The following is a 19,221-nucleotide window of genomic DNA, read 5'->3' on the forward strand; positions in this document are numbered from 1 at the left end:
CATCTAGTGAGGTCTTCTTACCAGGCTATCCCATAGCAGAAGGTGAAAGGACAAGAGGGACCAGTACCAGTCTCACCATGAGGATGGAGCCCTCGTAGCCTAATCCCATCTTAGAGGTTCCACCTCTTAATATGTTTATAATGACAATTAAATTTCAACCAGAGTTTTGGAAGAGACAAATGTTCAAACTATGGCAGTTTCTAACTCAAGGTATGTGAATTTATGTGAGATTATATCTAATGGTAAAATTCCATTCATTGGATGGTAACATGGGGCTCTTTGAAATCATCTCACAGCATGATTCTCCTCATTCTGTGACTTTGAGACCCACAAGTTTAAAAAAATACACTTTACACCAACACGCACATCTGAAACAGAACTTTCATAGGTTCTAGTTTCAATTGCTTCATAATGAACTACCCCCACTCCAAAAAAAAAAAAAAAGTTTGTTTTGCTTTAAAATGAAAATTTAAGTTGTCAAACCTGCAATTCATGTAGGACTCTTGGGCACTGAGGAGGGAACGTCTGGTCTCTGCTCCACAGCCCTTCAGGGACAGGAGAAGCCATCCTCCAGATGGCTCGCTCACATGGCTGAGGTTTAGTGTTGGCCATCAATGGGAGCTTCATCAGGGCTGGAGGTCAGGTCCTTCCTGGGACTTGGTTTCAAGAGCAAAGTCCTTGAAACCAGGTGTCTCAGCAAGTACCTTGTGCTTTGGAGGCCAAAGGAAGAGTAATCTAAGTCCTTGCTGCTCTGAACCAGTAGCATGAATATCTCATCAAAGTGTATTAGAAGGGTAGAATTTGGCGCCAACCTGAATATGCCAAATATAAACCTACATTTAACAAAGTGTCCCTGCAGATTCTTGAGCACATCCAAATTTAAAGGATAGTGATCTAAAATCAGCATTTCCCAAGTGTTTGGATCATGCATCCTGTCAGTAAAATTTGGCATGAATCACATGTTGTTGTGTGATGTTTGTATGATGCACATAGATTGCTGTACTAGTATTTTATAAACAGTAATATGCACCAAATAGAAATTTTTTAAAAGATGAGCTGAAGAGATGTCAGTAGGAATTTAATAATTTTCTCCCAATCCCCAGTATTACATGTTAATAGCTTCCAGAGGTACAAGCACCCCAACTGGAACACCCTCTGGCCCTCACCCCTAGCTCTGCTACCAAGTCACATTGGCCAGTCACACATGAATACACCCATGACACACTCTAATAAAGCACGCGATTCACCAAGTTTCATGCATTTGAAATTCTTTCTCCTCTTTAAAAGCAAATACTTGCTGATATACTTAGCAGACCATTGAATTTTGTCTTCATAGAAATTAATTAGATTTTAAGAAACCGTGATACCAGTATTTGCTGTGGAAAAAGAATAAAAACATATTTGCCTTTGAGATGGTATGATGGCATAAACTTTCAATAAGAGAGTTTAAAAATAATCTGCATTTTCTGATTCTAAGGATTATCATCTAGCCATTAAAAATAATAAAGTGTCCATGAAACATTTTTATGTGGGAAATACTCAAGGTATATTTTTAAGTGTAATAGAAATACGAAATACTGGAGAACGATATTGACCAAATTTATATTCATTCATATATATATATATATAGTGTGTGTGTGAGTGTGTGTATGAACATGTAACAGCAAAACCCACCATTGTGTACAACTATGATGCACCAATTAAAATATGTGGAAAACAAATAAAAATAATAGGTTAAAGAAAAAAGGAAGGAAGGTAAGAAGGAAGAAAGGAAGACAGGCTAGTGGTAACCCCAACTTAATGGTAGCTATCTTTTTTGTTTAATAATTTTAGTTATAGATGGACATACCATCTTTATTCATTTATTTTTCTGTGGTGCTGAGGATCGAACCCAGTGTCTCACACGTACAAGGCAAGTGCTCTACCACCGAGCCACAGCCACAGCCCTAATGGTGGCTATCTTTGAATGGTATTTTTATCTAATCTATATTTTCTAACTCTTTTGCAATGACCATGTATTCTTAGAGTAATAGGTTAGTCACTAGCTATGACTTCACTGGCATGCCCTGAGCCTTGTAGACAGGGTTTATGTGCTCTCTGTGTTTTCCTGTGTAGGTAATCAGAAATTACCCGCCCTGTATGTTATAGGAAGATATATATATATATAAAACATTCCAGGCTCTGTCTTTTCAGGCTGCTATCAAGTTACCCAAGACTGGGTGGCTTAGAAAACATTTATTTTCACAATCCAAGGTTGGGTGCCTGCATGGTTGGGTGTTTGGTGAAGACCTTCTTTGGGTTATGTCCTCACATGGCTTTTCTTGGTGGGCATGCAAGAAAGAGAGAGCAGAAGTGGTCTGGTTTCTCTTCCTCTTTTTATGGAACTCTGCCCCTGACCTCATCACCTCCCAAAAGTCCAAAGGTTCTACCTCCTAATATCATCAACTTGGGGTTAGGCCTTCAAGGTGTGAATTTTGGGGAGTCAGGGGAACACAGACACCCAGACCTTGCATTAACCTCACAGCTAAATTAGCATCTGCATTTCAAAGAGAGAAAATGGCAAAGAATGAGGAGCGAGGTGTAAAGTGGTTTCCTTCTTTAAAATGCTTTGCCTATATTAGATTATTCCATGAGGCCAAGTGAGAACAGGAAATGTATTCTTTTTTGAGGGGGTGGGAGTGTACAGGGTACCAGGGTTTGAACTCAAGGACACTCGACCACTGAGTCACATCCCCAGCCCTATTTTGTATTTTATTTAGAAACAGGGTCTCACCGAGTTGCTTAGCACCTCACTTTTGCTTAGGTTGGCTTTGAACTCCTGTTCCTCCTGCCTCAGCCTCCTGAGCCACTGGGATTACAGGAGTGCACCACAGATCCAGCAGGAGATGTATTCTTAATGCACTAGTTATCTGTTGCTGCATAACAAATTATTCCAAAACTCAGTGGTTTAAAACAGCAGTAAATATTTCTCATTTCCAATAGTTTCTGAAGGTCAGGAATGAAGAGTGACTCAGCTGGGCCTTACCAGGGGCCTCTCATAAGTTTGCAGTCAGATGTGGGCTGTGGCCATAGTCACTGAGGCTTACTGGGGTGGAGGCTGTCCTTCCAGCATGGCTTGAGTTGGTTCTTCCCATGGGAGCCTCTCCACAGGGTTAATTTCATGGCTTCACAATATGCAGCTGGATCTCCCAGAGCAAGCAATGTCAGAGATCTTAAAGAAGCCAAACTTTCCTAACCTTGACAATCTCACTGTCACTTCTGCCTTGTTGCATTTGTCACAGGCAGGGTCATCCCAATCCAGACTCACTCCAGCAAGGGGACAGATAAGGACATGACACCAGAAGGGCCATTGGGGCCATCTTGTAAATTTGGAGCTAAAATTATTTCTTAGCTCTGGATGCCTTGAATCATCAGAGCTGAGGTCCTTCAGCTTTCCCCTTCCTTCTCTTTTTAGCACCTATCCGCACCCTCTTCCAGAATCCATGATGCCCTTTCATACTTCTTAGATAGTCATGAGTGAGGGAACTGGCCTCTCTCAATATCACCTTAGTTATTGGCTTAAATTCCTCTAGGAAGGAGGTATCTGTTGAACTACCACAGATGCTTATGAGGTGTGGTGGCCTCCAAGATGGGCACAGAACTGGCTGGTAAGGGACAAACTTTAACTTAAAGACAGGTCTTTAGGGCATGGAAAAGTCAAAGTAAATTGGATTAAACATGGATAACAGAAGTTGCAGGCAAGCCTGGGGTGGGTAAGAACTAGCCACTCTTCAACACAGTCCCAGTCGGGATATAATGAAAGCAAGTGTAGAACCAAATTCTCCACATAGCTATTTTAAACTGCCTTGATTAGCAAGTAAACCCAAAACAGTATGTCAACCTATTCTGTAAACTTCAAGTCTGAAGTCTTTATTGTTTTATATTCTAACAGCACCCTACAGAAAAGACTTGGTCATCCCTTGCTATCTATGGGGAATTGATTCCACGAGCCCTCTGGATACCAAAGTCAGATGTTCATGTACCTTGTCTAAAATGGCATTGTATTTGCATATAACCTATGTACACCTCCTATATAATAAATCATCTCTAGGTTACTTTTAGTACTCAGTACAATGCAAATACTAAATAATTAGTTGTTTTAGTCTATCATTTAAGGAATAATCACAATAAAAAGTTTGTTGTTGTTGTTGCCATGATGAGCGCAGGCAACAAAAAAATACACAACTTTTTTGGCAGAGGAAGAACATTTTTTTGTTTTCTCACTTTTTTATTGGTGCATTATAGTTGTACATAGTGATGAGATTTGTCATTATGTATGGGTACACACACAATATATAATTTGACCAATACTACTCCTGAGCATTTAGAATTTTTTTGATTCAGAGTTATTTGAGCCTGCAGATATGGAGGCTTCCTGTACTTGGGTCAGCTTAACAATATTCCAGACATAGTGTCCTAACACCCTCAAAAGTCAGCATCAGGTACCCAAAACAACCAATCCAATGAAGGTCACAGGTCCAGTACCTAGCTTCACCTCACACGCAAGTGTCTAGACTTCAGTTCATTAGATTCTTCTCTCTTACAGGCCAGGGAAGTCCACCTACATATCTGAATCCCACCAGTGTTTTCTGTTTTTTAAGTCTATGTTCCTACTTAGTAGGCCATTAATAGAAACCCAATCATTAGTTCCTGTCTTAATCAATGGATCACTGGAGTATCACTTAATAATCACTTCTATGTGCAACTGTCCCGATTAGATATTAGTTGATTACTCCTGAAATGTTCATTTCTTACTACCCCTAGGGTGCAACAAACTAAAATCTATACATATGTAGCATACTCTTTAATGGTAAATTACAGGTCAAAGCAAGGGAGACCTATAAATTCTTAGCCCAGACTGTGGATGCAGGGGGAGCTAAGTTGAAGACTGATTTACTGTCTCACTAGAATCCAGTACCGTGTTGTTTTGTGCTTAGTTAGCAAGTTGTTCCACGTGCTGGATTTGCCTTTCTATTCAGATTATAAATTTCTTGGATAAAGCAAATCATATATACTTTTTTATTCTTTTGCAGTGGCAAACACAGAACTAGATACATATAGGTACATATAGCTCCAGAAAAGCCTTCTTTTTTTTTTTTTCCTGGTACTAGGGATTGAACTCAGGGAACTCAATCACTGAGCCACATATTCAGCCTTTATTTATTTATTTGTATTTTATTTAGAGACAGGGTCTCACTGAGTTGCTTAGCACCTCCCTTTTGCTGAAGCTGGCTTTGAACTCGTGATCCTCCTGCCTCAGCCTCCCAAGCTGTTAGGATTACAGGCATGTGCCACTGTGCCTGGCTAGAAAAACCTTCTTAATCATTAAAATTTGTGGCAACATCTTACAAAATGTTTGATCCTTTAGGAATCTTATTTACTTTGAGATTCTAAAGTACCTCTATAAACTAAAAACCTAATGACGTTAAACAATTATCTGACACTCTTGTAATGATTCAGGACAACTTAGGATTGCAATGAGTGATATAAATGGTGTATATACATTTGTGTAAGTATTTTTTTTCCCTCATGTCAGTTTATAGCCTTGGTTCCAATCTCTTTTAAGCTTCACGAATTACAAATCAAAATATGCTAACATAAATAGTGACATTTGGCTTCATTCCAACTTTTTAAATTGAATTTGTCTATTTGTACTAAGTTTAATTGCTTAAAGCACCAAGTCCAGAAGATGAAAGTTAGCACTGGATTTGTTTTCGTTCTGGGTACTGGCTGAAAACGAATGGTCGAAAAGCACTGTAATATTTGATTTTGAAGAGCTTGGACTAAAGGGATTGCATGTTGCCACTCAGGTCCTCAGCAAGGAAAGGCACACAGCTCTTATTATTTAGTGTGTAATCACGCACCTTGCAGCCACAGCCAGGAGAGCAGAGTGTTTGGTTTTGTTATGCAACAGCAGCCAGGCACACAGCCACTCAGCCACCCTTCACCTGCCCCGCTCAAGAGGGCCCTCAGCTGGGTTTCCTGCTATGTTTTTAACCATTGGACAACTGTGTGAAGTTCTAAGAAACTGTTAAGACTGTGGCCTGGGGATGCAAACCTTTGGGGCACCTCCTTGGGGCAAAGAAAGAAAAAGAACTAGCAGAACAGCTCGAGAGAGGTAAGAAAATCCTTAAAACAAAAGCAAACAATAAACCCAGTTCTTTCTACAGTTGCCCAGAGAGAGGAAGAAGTCCATGTTGATTCACTGCAGTTCTCCTGGACATTCCTTCCCACTGCAGTTGGGGATGCAAAGGTTTGAGGGTTAAAGTAGGAAGACTGACCCCATAAATTTCCTTAGTATTCCTTCCAAATTCACACTCAATGGTAGGGCAGTGTGTGTTCAATCTTAGGCATACTGTGTAAGTAATGTCCTTAGGAACCATCCTAGTCCCTGTGTACCTTACATAAACTACCAGGAGAGAGATGAGTTGGTTGGTTGCAGGTAACACTTGGCACATACACAGACACACACGTACTTTCTTATTATTACTTCAAAAAAATTCATCTTGGGTCACTTGGCTCACGGCTCATGGTTAGAGATCTTAACTTTGATGACTTGACAATATTGGGTTTATAATATTTTCTGGGTTTTATTTTTTTCAATGTAGAATGTCTTCTACTTAGAAATCTATTTCAATTTTTATAAAACGTGATAATAAAGCAATCTCTGAATTTGAATCTTGCTAAATTCAATAAATTACTTGCATCCTTATGCCTTTAATGTTTCTAGGCCAAATTCTGTGATTTCCTCAGAATTACATATTGAATTGTCCCCAATAATGTGTTACATAAATATGTTTATTTTGGATCTAAATACTTTAAATTATAGCCATTAATTATTTTTTAAAAAATGCTTCTAGCTTTTAGACTCACATGTGTTTCTATCTTTGTATTTTTTCCCAACCGTAATGACTGTGTACTGTTGATGTGATATGGAAGATTAAATTTTAAGGCCAGGCTGACTCCCAGTGGCTCCATTATCTTTTCTGTTTGGCTTATCAATTAATCCTCGGTGTCCCTGAAATCCAGAATAAAAACTAGAGTTTGAAAATGTACGTGAAATAAAAGGTAGTGGCTTAGAATCTCTTAATGTCCTCGATCCTTGGTCTGGTTAGTAGCTATCATAGTGGACCTTTTTGTTTGTTTGTTTTTATTCTTGAAAGAATGTACTGTATTGGGCAGGGAGATATCGATTCAGCTTGCTATCTGCCTATTAGAAGCAGCAGGAAGTGGGCCCCTTCATCAGTGCTTTGTCTATAGACCCCCGCCCCACTGGGTTAAACTTCAATTGATTTGAAAGAAGAAAGAACGCAGTGCACAGCCTAAAACAGCTACCGTTAGGTGTCCACCCCAGGCATGTGCTAGACACAGTCCATGGCCAAGTTCACTGAATCCAAAACCGTTACAATAGGCATTTCCCCAGTCCTCATATTAAAAAACACAATAAGCCTTCTTGTTTTTGTATTGTTTTGTTTTGTTATTTAAATGTCTGCTTGAAAAGAAAAAGTGGAGACAAAGGATCTAAAAAGGTTTGGAATGTCAAAATAAATGATAAATGTCGACAGCATATTTTTTGAAAGATTCAAAAACTCTTTTTTTAAAAGAGTTCTTAACCTTCATCTAATCAGGGTCCTGTTATCTGCGCTGATCACATAGAGAGCAAATGAGTCTTCCTAAATTCCAGGATCTACTACATGTCCCGTGGTTCCTATGTGAACCACTGTTTGGGGTCTAGGCTGAAACTCTCCTACTACAAATTTTATCAGCACTTTTTTTTTTTTTTTTTTTAGGTGGTGGTGGTTCCTGGGAAGAGATGAGAGTAGTGATCCCTGGGAGCCAGGCAAGGCTCGCTCTTCCATGTCCTCATTGCGACCTGGCTCTTAGACTCATCAGTGAGTCATGTCTCAAATCAGAACTGGGAGAAAGGCCATAGCCCCCCTGACCGACCGCTCTGTGTCCAGAAGCAGAATCTTGTGTAGTGATTCCGCTGTGGTCTTCATGCTAGCCCTCTGGCTGCTGAGCTTCTGCTGTATGTGAGGCACAACGCTAGCACCAGCCCGAGGAACTGCCATTCCACTAGTGAGGAAACTGAGGCTGTCTCACAGTCACATGACTATGCTAGGATCATTTTATCCCACTTGCTTTTCACTAAATGTTAATGTTCTACTGGGAACTTCATGCCATACATCGTACCCCCTGGAGACTGATTAACTCACAGCAGGGGAAGCTGGGCCTTAGGGTCACTGTTAATGGGAGGTTAGTGGCCTGTGGCTGAGGGGAAATTGCCTGGAAAATGCATTTGCCCTTCAAGCTCAGAACCTCGAAAGCTTGTTCTGGAGACAGCCACGACTGGCTGGGAGAACTTGGAATTTCAGAAATTTTGTGACATTTTAATAATATTTTAAACAAAATTGTATTAAAATAGAATTAAGTAAACTATATTTAAAACTGTAAATAAATACAAAAAACTCATCTCTTCCTAAATATTTTATCATTTCCTGTGCTCTTGAGGTTATTACATCTGTTGTATCTGTGTGTGAGAAATACTAAATGATGGGTACCACTCTGCACCTTTCCAAATCTGCATTCAGCGTCTCAACATGCTAGCTTGACACCAGCCCTGGCAGGAACATTTACACCACCCAAACTTGACAAATGCTATGAATCAGTCAGGACTTAATTATTTTGTTGCTTGTCTACAATTAAGAACACCATGAAGAAAATGTTTGTCAATGGCCATTACATGAAAAGTTCCTTGAGGAAATTTTTCTTCTAGTATTCAAACACAATTTTTAGTATCCAATTCAGCAAAAAATATGCACTCATCATTAACAAACAGCTGAAATGAAATTCCCACTTATGTTCATTGTTTCACCTTCCGCTAACTTTGCGAACTTAAATGCAAATGTCAACCCACACAGATCTGCACGTCTTTATCATTTGTAACCATAGTTAATGATGGATAGAAGAGTCTAGCAAAACTCATTGAAATCATTCTTGTGCAAATAAGTGATCTAGTCAGCCTTGGTGGTGTATGCCTATAATCCCAGCAACTTGGCTGGATCAGGAGGCTTGCAAATTCAAGGCCAGGCTTGGCATCTCACTGAGATCCTGTCTCAAAATTAAAAAAATAAAATAAAAAAGGCTACAGGTGAAGCTCAGTGGAAGAGTGCCCCTGAGTTCATTTCCCAGTACTGCAAAAAAATGAAAGAAAGAAAGAAAAGAAAGTCAGTGGTATATATGGGATGTTTTATTTTTTAAAGTATTGTTATTATAATGTTTATACTGTGCACTAAACATCTTTTATTTATAATAAGCATTTTTTTTTTCTGGAGAATCAGTTGTTAAACATTTGCCCTCATAAGCACTGCCTGGAAGGTATAACTGGTTTGCAAACTTGGCACCTGCCTAAATCATAGAGTAAAAACCATGCCTCCCCAGAAACAATGGCACCATTTTGAATACAGTTGAAATACAAACAAAGCTTTTTGCCCCATTGTTTAAATAGGGAAGCTAAAAAGTATACTGACTACTAGTATTGAATTTTCCACTCCTGTCCACTGGCAAGAGTAAATTCTGTTGAGAAATCTTCAAATTACCCCGGAACAGGTTGCAGATAAGGCATGCATTTTGCTATGGTACATATGGCAGAGTGCTGATTTTTCTAATGAAGATTATAGGATCCTTTTGCAACTATCTCTGGTTTAACCAGTAAAACTCCCACCCATACCAAGAACAGTAAGTTGATGCACTTTACGTGTTAGTATGTACAGCTAAGAAAACATTAAGGAATTTAAAATAAGGAATTTAAGCCCATCTCATATTTACTCAGTTGAGTAAATGAAAAGTAGGCTAAAGCTTATCAGTTTCTAGTTTTGTTTTACTTCTAGCCTGAAATACTCTCTAGAAATACTCCTGTGAGCTGTGGATTGGCATGTACTTCTTTTATGCTCTGTTCCTTAAGTCTACTTTAATTGATTTTGGATTGTTTCCACAAACTATGTTTCCGCATTACATTCTGCACTGAAGAGGGTGGGGCTATTTTGTTGATTTTGGCTTACAAGAAGTGAACTTTCTTTGACCTGAAAAATTTTGAGAAATTCCCTCCTTCTCAGCTTTTCCTTGTGGAAATCTAATATCTGTTCATTAAAAAAAAAAAATGAATGAATGAATGAATGAACAACTGAGAATCCTTTCAATATTTCTGGAAAATGGCTTCCCTTTTTTGGGAATTTGAGTGCTTAAGAGGAAGAGTTAAAAATACTCCCTGGTGCAGTGGTTCAGGCCTGTAATCTCAGCAGCTTGAGAGGCTGAGACAGGAGGATCCAAGTTCAAAGCCAGCCTCAGCAACAGCAAGGTGCTAAGCAACTCAGTGAGACCCTATCCTTGAAAAAAAAAAAAAAAAAAAAATAGGGCTAGGGATGTGGCTCAGTGGTTGAGTGCCCCTGAGTTCAATCCCCAGTTCAGGGGAAAAAAACAGGTAAATGGATGATGTTGGAGAAGATAATGCTAAGTGAACTTAGCCAATCCCAAAAAAACAAATGCCGAATGTTTTCTCTGATATAAGGAGGCTGACTCATAGTGGGGTAGGGAAGGTGAGCATGAGAGGAATAGATGAATTCTAGATAGGGAAGAGGGGTGGGAGAGGAAGGGAGGAGGCAGGGGATTAGCAAGGATGGTGGAATGTGATGGAAATCATTATCCAAAGTACATGTATGAAGACTCGAATTGGGTGTCAACATACTTTATATATAAACAGAAATATGAAAATTTGTGGTATATGTGTAATAAGAATTGTAATGAAAAAAAAAACTACATGTATAAAGGTATGAATTGGCGTGAACATACTCTATATACAAAGATAGGAAAAATTGTACTCTATATGTGTAATAAGAATTGTAATGCATTCCGCTGTTGTGTATTTAAAAAAAATAAATTCAATAAAACTAAAAAAAATTTAAAAATCACTTCCAGGCTCACTCAGTTGCCTTTAGCAAAAAATTCAATGAAACTAAAAAAAAAAAAAAATAGGTTATAGTTGATGCAGATTTGAAGAGTCACCTAATGTAGATCCATCATGTCTCCCAAGTTCTCAGTTCCCTTAGCACAGTAGACGATTGCCAAGTGAGGGTAGGAAATACTTAGAGTGCTCATTCTCCTGGGCAGAATTGTTTTTCTAGTTTTGATACTGAGTATATGTCAGGTTCTTGGTTTTCTCAGGTTGTCCCTTTTATATAATTCATCATAAGCAATGCTGAAAGGAAACCTGGAGGAAGTTTTTGATCTCTTTGGATTTGCTGACAGGGGCTTTTGTGCTTGTTTTCCCTGGCATTTAAGGAAACAAGATGAAATAGGCAATCAGTACAGAAAGCACCATTTTTTTTTCTTTTTACTTAAGAAAATCTCTGCTGTGAGACTAATACAGTTTAAATGCAGGATCTGCAGGATCTTTGCTGCAGTCTGGTCAGAATAGATAATACTTGTCCTAGAAGGTGAACTCGTGGCACCAATGCTATGGCATTGTGGAGCCCTGGGACTTAACTCACCAGAACCTTGTTCAGAAAAGTCATGGGAATCTAAACTGGCATGGCTGCAGCAGGTGCCTTGCGTGGTCAGGCGTTTTACCCTTGACGTTGTTCTTTGGACTCTACTTCCTTCACCTGACCACACTATCCTAAATCTAACAGTACAGGGCCCAATTTTTAGGACCAAAGACTTACTGAACATTTACAATGTTCTTGGTACTGGGTTTAATGCTGGGCAGCTTCCTTATGGAATTTATATGCTAACCTAGAACTGTTTAGAAATGAGTGAGAATTCTTTCCTTTGTTTTCAACTGGAATGAAGACAATACCTCTTGTATACCAGGCACTCTTCACATCCTGAGGATTCCATCGTGAAAATCCCAGCTCCCTCTGTGAGGTGCTGTGGGAGTCAGAACCAAAACAGTAATCCAGCCTGGAGCATCCAGGGTGCTCTCAGGTAGGGACCAAGGTTGAATGAAGGAACCACAAAGAGGGCTGTCCAGAGAGGAGCAGGCACAGTCCCAGTAAAAGCTCCCAGTTGAAAGTAGGAGGTATATTTTTAAAGAATTGGGAGTTTCTCTTCCTGTTCCAACACCTCAATCCACCATTATTGTTAGGATTTTGCAGAGGAGGAGGAGCAGGGAGAAAGAATAGGATCTATACAAGGCAGGTGCCAAGGTCCCACCTCTTGGGACTGCAAATGGGTACAACCCCTCTGGAAAGCAGTATGGAGACTCCTCAGAAAACTTGGAATGGAATCACGATTTGACCCTGTTATCCTACTCCTCAGCTTATACACAAAGGACTTGAAATCAGCATACTATAGTGATGCAGCCACATCAATGTTCATAGCAGCTCAATTCACAATAGCTAAGCTGTGGGACCAACCTAGGTGCCCTTCAACAGATGAATAGATAAAGAAAATGGAATGTCACTCAGCCAAAATTATGGCATTTGCTGATTAATGAATGGAACTGGAGGCTATTATGCTAAGTGAACTAAGCCAATCTCAAAAAAAGCCAAAGGCCAAATATTCTCTCTAATATGCAGATGCTGACTCACAATGAAGGGGAGTGTTCACCAGACTGGACAGGAGAAATGGGGGGAAAGATGTGGGATGGGAATTGGAAAGACAGTAGAATGAAGCAGACATTACTTTCTCGTGTTCATAGATGTATACATGACCAGTGTAACTCCACATCATGTTCAACCACAAGAATGGGAAGTTATGCTCCATGTATGTATAATATGTCAAAATACATTCTACTGTATAACTAAACATGTATACATGTAGTCATTATAATTAAACAGAAAAAAATTTAAAAATAAAATATTTTTTAAAAAAGGTCCACCTCAGTCCCCTCCTGCCTGTTTTCCTGTTCATTTTTCAGGTTTGCCACACCCAAGAGTCAGATAAGGAAGTCACTTCCCTTTGACTTATCATTTACTGAGAACTAAAAATCATGTGTTGGCTTACTGTACTTTTCCTCACAATGACTCTAAGAGATAGGAAAAGTACCGTCATATCGCCACTTTATGGTTGAGATGGCAGTGATGTCCTCAGCAGGAGTGGTATTGCTGAGTTCGTGGCTCAACACAGCAGCATGTCCACATTTCCATACATGAGGATATAAGGCAAGTTCCTTAACTTCTAAACCTTTGCTTCCTCCCCTGTCAAATGGGCTTAAAAATAGCACTGTTTTCTCAAGGTTTTTGTGAGGGTTCAGTGAGATAGTGCACATAACGTGCTAAGACATAGTAAGCAATTAATAAATAGTTATTATTATTCCACTTTGAACAATAGGCACTAAATCAGACTGTGTTTACAAACTTGAGTAAGACATGTCACCAGCCAGAGAGACAGACACCTGCGTAACTGGCCACATGGCCATGAGATACACAGATTAAGCAGTTGTGCTGGCCCTTAGATTGTTCCATTTGAAGCTGGGGCATGCACCAAAGGCTTTGCAGAGCTGATCATGTTTGGACTTTGACCTGGGAGGTACAGTGTCACTCACTCTGAAAGGGTGAGCCCAGTTGAAGAGATGCAATTTTATTAGTTTTCTATTGCTGTTAAAAAAAAAAAAAAAAAAAAAAAAAAAAAAACCTAAATTCTGTAGCTTAAAATAACAAACATTTGTTATAGTTTCTCTTGGTCAGGAATCTGAACACAACATAATAAGTGACTTTGGTTCCAGGTCTCTCATGAGGTTGCCATCAAGTTAACACCCAGGGCTCCGGTCATCTCAGGCTGAACTGGGGATAGAGAATCACTTCCAGGCTCACTCAGTTGCCTTTAGTAGGCAATAGAAGACCCAATTCCACACTCACCATGGGAGCTGACCTACCTTGCTTCCTCAGAACGACCTCTGTTTATTCTGTAGAGCTGCAGTTGGCCAACTTATTATATAGAGGGCCAACTAATAAACATTTTAGACTATGGATCAGACAGTGTCCCTTGCAACTACTCAACTCCACTGTAGAGCTGGAAAACTACAGTAGACATTGGGTAAATGAATGCACATGATTATGTATCAATAAAACTTTATTTACAAAAGAAATGTGGCCTGACCCATGGACAACTTAACTTACATGTTTCCTCCTATAATCTCAGTCACTTGTGGTATGTGGATGGCCAACTTTGAGGCAGAGAGGATGAGCTCATAGCAACAGGGCTTTGCATACCAACAAGGAAGGAGTAAGCCCAGTAGCACCATAATAACAGCTTCTGATAATTGATTACTTGTCCTTTTCCCACACAAAATACATAACCCATAAGATATCATTCTTAGGATCTTAAGATATGGATACTTAAGAGTGGCCATCTGTGCACAAGATATGGTAGACTCTCCCTGTCCCCAGAATTTTCCTTTCATAATTTTACAGAATCCATCCTTAACATTTCCTTTTGCATTATGTTGACATTACACATACAACCTGACTTTTTCTAGAACAACTATAGGATTAGATCAGGTCTCTGAGAGGTTGAGAAATCCTGGATGACTATTTTGTGGTTTTTGAGACTCTAAGTTTATTAAAGTAGCAAAGTAATGACAAAACAGGATTATAAAAATTAAAGAATATTTTAAATGCTTACATCTACATATATTGCACACATGCACAAAGGTGATAGAATTTTTCTATTCTGAAGAAAAAATATTAATTCATAGGGGACTATGCACAACTTGTTATGGAAAAATGGGGCTAAAGTTTAAGGCTGTGATGAACATTGTCTTCTTTCAATCCTGTCAGTAGCTCTGGGCTTACATTTGGAGATAGTAGTTAAGACTCTTCGTTTGAAGCCTATCATGGGAGGGAGGCCTGGGTTACCAACTAACCTCCTATGTCCTATGTTCCCTGACTGCCTCTGCAGTGATAGGCTTGGTGACACACATTCTGTCATTGACCACTCCATGGTGTAATGAGAAAGCTAAACTCTGAACTCTGGGTTCACCAATTTACTAGTTGTGCTACTTATTTGTGTTAATTAAGCTTGGTAAACTAATTTATTTATTCATAAAATTGAGTTTTTAATGCTTATTTCATGGAGTTGCTGGAAAGAAAATCAGTGACTGAAATATCAAACACACAGTAGATGCTCAAGTGGTAGATACCATCACCAACCTGCACCACCATCACCACCTTCACAACCATCACCACCACATCACCACCTCCACCAAAACCCCTATCGCTACTATCACTACCACTACCACTATCATCTCCTTCACAACCATTATCACTACCATCACCATCACCATCGCCATTGCCATCGCCACCAACATCATTACCACTACTACAACCACTATCAGCAATACCACCACCATCATCACCCACACTACCACCACCACCACCTCTACCACCACCACCACCATTACTACTTTCACAACCATCCCCACCATCCATTATCCCTCACCACCACTTCCACCACCACCACCACCTTTATCAACATCACCATCCCTCACAACCACACATCAGATCCAAACCCCAAATTTTGATGAAGAAAATCTGTTAAGTATAACCAAACCACCTGCATGAACCCAGTGAAAAATTTTGTGACTGTGACCTCCCTGGCGCCCTGCATGAATGAATTGACAACACCCCAACTGCAGTTATTTAGCCCCTGGGTTTTGCTTCACTACACACACTCCCCATTCACCCTCCCTGCCCTGGAAAAAATGATTGTGTGCAAGCCAGTTTGGACATTTGAGACAAATCTCTTCTGCCATATGCGAGCAAACTGGGACAGAATCAGGACTTTATAAATAGAAAAGAAAATATCCAAAGAACATTGCAGTGCCAACAGATGTACAGGATGACTGCCACCTTTGTTCCCTGAGACCCTGATTGTAAGAGAGACATGCTTTGCCGCCTCCCTCTCAGAAGGCTTGTGCTTCAAGACTTAATAGGAGTTGAGAACTGGCTCGGATTCCCAGGGGTCTATTGTGTGGAATCTTTAACTGTTTGAAACAGGAGGTGTCTGCCTGCTTCAGGTTATTACAGGTTTTCTTGACCCAGAGTTGAGAATTTGAATAGCAAGCATGCCTGTGGATTTGACATTTCCTGGTTGGTCACTAACTGCCTGGTCGTATGGGTCATTTTTGCTTCATGTCAGAAGAAAATTAGAAATTGGAAAAGAGAAGGAAATCAAAGTCCTCTCACACATTAAAATATGTAGAGTTTATCATCAGCACTGTAGACCCTGAACCTGGAAGCTGCAGGAGAGTGACTTTACCAAAAATGGAAAGTTCTACAACTATTAAGCTCTAGAGAAAAACGGTTAATTAACTGGCAGAGGATCACTCTTGGAATAATTTGTGGCCATTGAAAGCAATCATTATGCCGGGCACAGCAGTGCACCCCTGTATTCCCAGTGGCTTGAGAGGCTGAGGCAGGAGGATCGCAAGTTCAAAGCCAGCATCAGCAAAAGCAAGGTGCTAAGCAACTCAGTGAGATGCTGTCTCTAAATAAAATATAAAATAGAGCTGGGGATGTGGCTCAGTGGCCCAGTGCCCCTGAATACAATCCCTGATACACTCCCCACCCCCACCCCCCAAAAAAAATCATTATGAACCTTATGTATTGTCATGAAAAGGTCAGCGATCTAATGTTAAATGGAAAAAAAGTAGGATATGAAGTTGTTTTTATATTTTGTATGATGGGTATGCAGGTGGACGTGAACTAAAAGATATCATGGAAAAATTGAACACATCACACAAGGTTCAGTTGCTGTGATCACGAATGACCTTTTTCCACCCTTTTCCCAGCCTTTGTGTGCTTATTTATACTTCTCTGTGTGATCATATCTATTTTATATGTATTTCATATTAGTTATATATTACATATATAAATGTATACATAGACAATACCTATAATGCATAAATGTAAGTGAAACAGGGTCTTACTTTAAGCCTTTGGAAGAAGGTCAGAGATGTTCATAAGCAGAACAGAAGCAAAAGGAAACCAAGTTTTATCCTTCAAAAAAATACTTAGAATTTGGCATATACTAAAGATTGAATTTTAAACTCCATCGCTAGATGAGCAAATTCGACACCATGATGCAGATGATTGTGCTTTCCTCAAATAACTAATCCCTTCTCTTTTCGGCAACAAGTCTAGCTACAAACCTCAGTTTTGTTCCCTTGGCTTCAATGGCGGAATCCTTTGATCACGACTTCACACAAGGAAAAGATATTTCCTTGTGCGAAGTAGTGGTTCTCTTCTCATAGCCTCCGACAACAAAGGCCCCTGTGTGAGGACCACAAATTCCTCCTGGAATACAGGGAAGGCCCCCAGCTGAACCGTATCCAAGGAAGATGTTGCAAAGCTTGCAAAGCGTGTTCTGAGAAAAGAGCGCTGCGTGAGATCTTTTCTTTCTATTCAGATATTGGCCCCGCTCAGGGGGTGGGGGCGGGGGACCCATCAAAGGACAACAGAAAGCAAACCCTGAATGCAGCAGCCAGTTACAAGGAAAAGAGAATTCCCGCAGTCAGTGTTGGTGCCAAGTCAGGCTTATCATGTTTAGAATTTAACTGCGTTTAAAAGAAATCGGTTTTCCTTTCTTGGAAGTTATAAAAGGCAGTGGAAAGAGGCTGTCCACTCTGCGCTATAAAACTCTGAGTAAAGAACTCTCTATGATTGCCACAGACTGACTCAGTTCACCTCTCCTCCTGCACCAGCGTGTGGCCGCTGGTCATTTCCTGTGGACTGCAGATCTCACCCGTCAGGCCCTTATCCTGGAGTTCAAGGTCCCTCCTGCCCACCCCCAGCCCAGCCTCCTGAACTTAGCTCCCACTGGGCTCCCTCCCCCACCACCCACAAACCTTCCCCTCCACTCGGCTTCCTCAGGACCTTCCACAACTCCCAGACCTGTGGGGAGGATTTATGGAGTGACATTAAGTACCTGTATCAGGCAGGTGCCTTTGGTATATATCCGTGTCCTTTACCTTCTCCCTTCTTTGAACAGGAATCCCCTTCCTATTATTTGAACTTAAGTTCTTGGGCAGTGACAGATCTTTTATCAAAAGCCAGAAAATACGGTTCTGATGGGAAGAAATGGGAGGTGAGGAGATCCTGCCTCTTCCCTGTGGCCGGGCCCCTCTGGACCTGCTGGAAATGGACAAGGAGAGAGGCAGCGGCCACCTCTGTGCTCCTACCACCTGCTTATCCTGATTCACCCACAAGCCTTGCATTCCACCTTGCCCAAGGGAACAGAGGCACAGAGTTGGGGAGATTTGACCGACGCCACATGCCTCACAAATAGTGAAGCTTAAGATTCAAATTCAGAAGTCTCTGGCTGCAGAGCTCTCCTGTCTTCCCACTACACAAAATACCTTTTCAAAGATTCACAGACTTCCTGTCATGGCAGCATTTGCCCCTGACATCTGTGGCTCGCCAAACAGCATCAAAAGTAAAAAAAAAAAGAAAGAAAGAAAAAGAAAATACCCTTTCTTAGCGCCAGGATTGGCTCCACCTGAAAACTAAATTGTTAACAAAGTAAAAATTCCAGTCCATGTGCAGGTAACTTAGCTGGTTAAATATCAAGCTCTGCAGGACTGTTTACTAATAGTCCCTGGAATGTGATGCCTCCAAGGTTTTCATGTTGTACTTGAATTTGTTGTCAAATATCACTGTTGCAGAACTTGTGGACCAGCATCCTCCACTAGAACTTTCTGTGATGAGAAAAATGTTCGGTGTCTACTCAGTCCAACACCATAGCCACTAGCTGCATGTGGCTTTTAAGCCCTTGAAAGATGGCTGGCTATTTATTTTAACCGGGGAACTGAATTTTTAACTGTATTTATTTTTGAATAATTTAAATTTAAATACCACTTGTGGCTAGCAGTTATCATAGTGCACTGCAGAGCTCCAGAACATTCTGAAAGGTGGCAGTACTTTGCCTATGTAATTTCCATTACATCTCTGGGTCATACTTATTTATGTTCTGCCCGCCTCACTCAGTTGCGGACTTTATGTCTTCGCTCACCCCAGTATGATCACCTATTGGCACGTGGCCTGGCCCAGAACACCACACGTTTAATAATCAATGTAGGACAGATAAATGGATGTGAGTTGGCTTTTTTGGAAGCGTTGTGTCATCGCTTGCACTCATCTGGCTCACTTTTGTCTTAGGACTCGTATTCCACTGTGTGTGAAGATG

At 40.3% G+C, this 19,221-nt stretch overlaps 1 protein-coding gene across 4 annotated transcripts in view; it reads left to right on the forward strand.

Moving 5' to 3' along the window:
- CUNH4orf19 (chromosome unknown C4orf19 homolog) overlaps window positions 1–19,221 on the forward strand; it is a 174,353-nt gene that overhangs the window by 48,533 nt on the left and 106,599 nt on the right. The window contains exon 1 of one of the 4 annotated variants that reach the window (XM_048784316.1): window positions 5,300–6,157. The exons of 2 other annotated variants lie outside the window; for them this stretch is intronic. The gene's annotated coding sequence lies outside the window, so the exon portion shown is untranslated. Of the gene's footprint in view, window positions 1–5,299; window positions 6,158–19,221 lie in introns of those variants that run through there. One more of the 4 variants, XM_048784318.1, reaches the window with a different exon arrangement.

The sequence above is a fragment of the Marmota marmota genome, unplaced genomic scaffold (genome assembly GCF_001458135.2).
Source record: "Marmota marmota marmota unplaced genomic scaffold, marMar, whole genome shotgun sequence".
In the NCBI taxonomy this organism is placed as follows: Eukaryota; Metazoa; Chordata; class Mammalia; order Rodentia; family Sciuridae; genus Marmota; species Marmota marmota.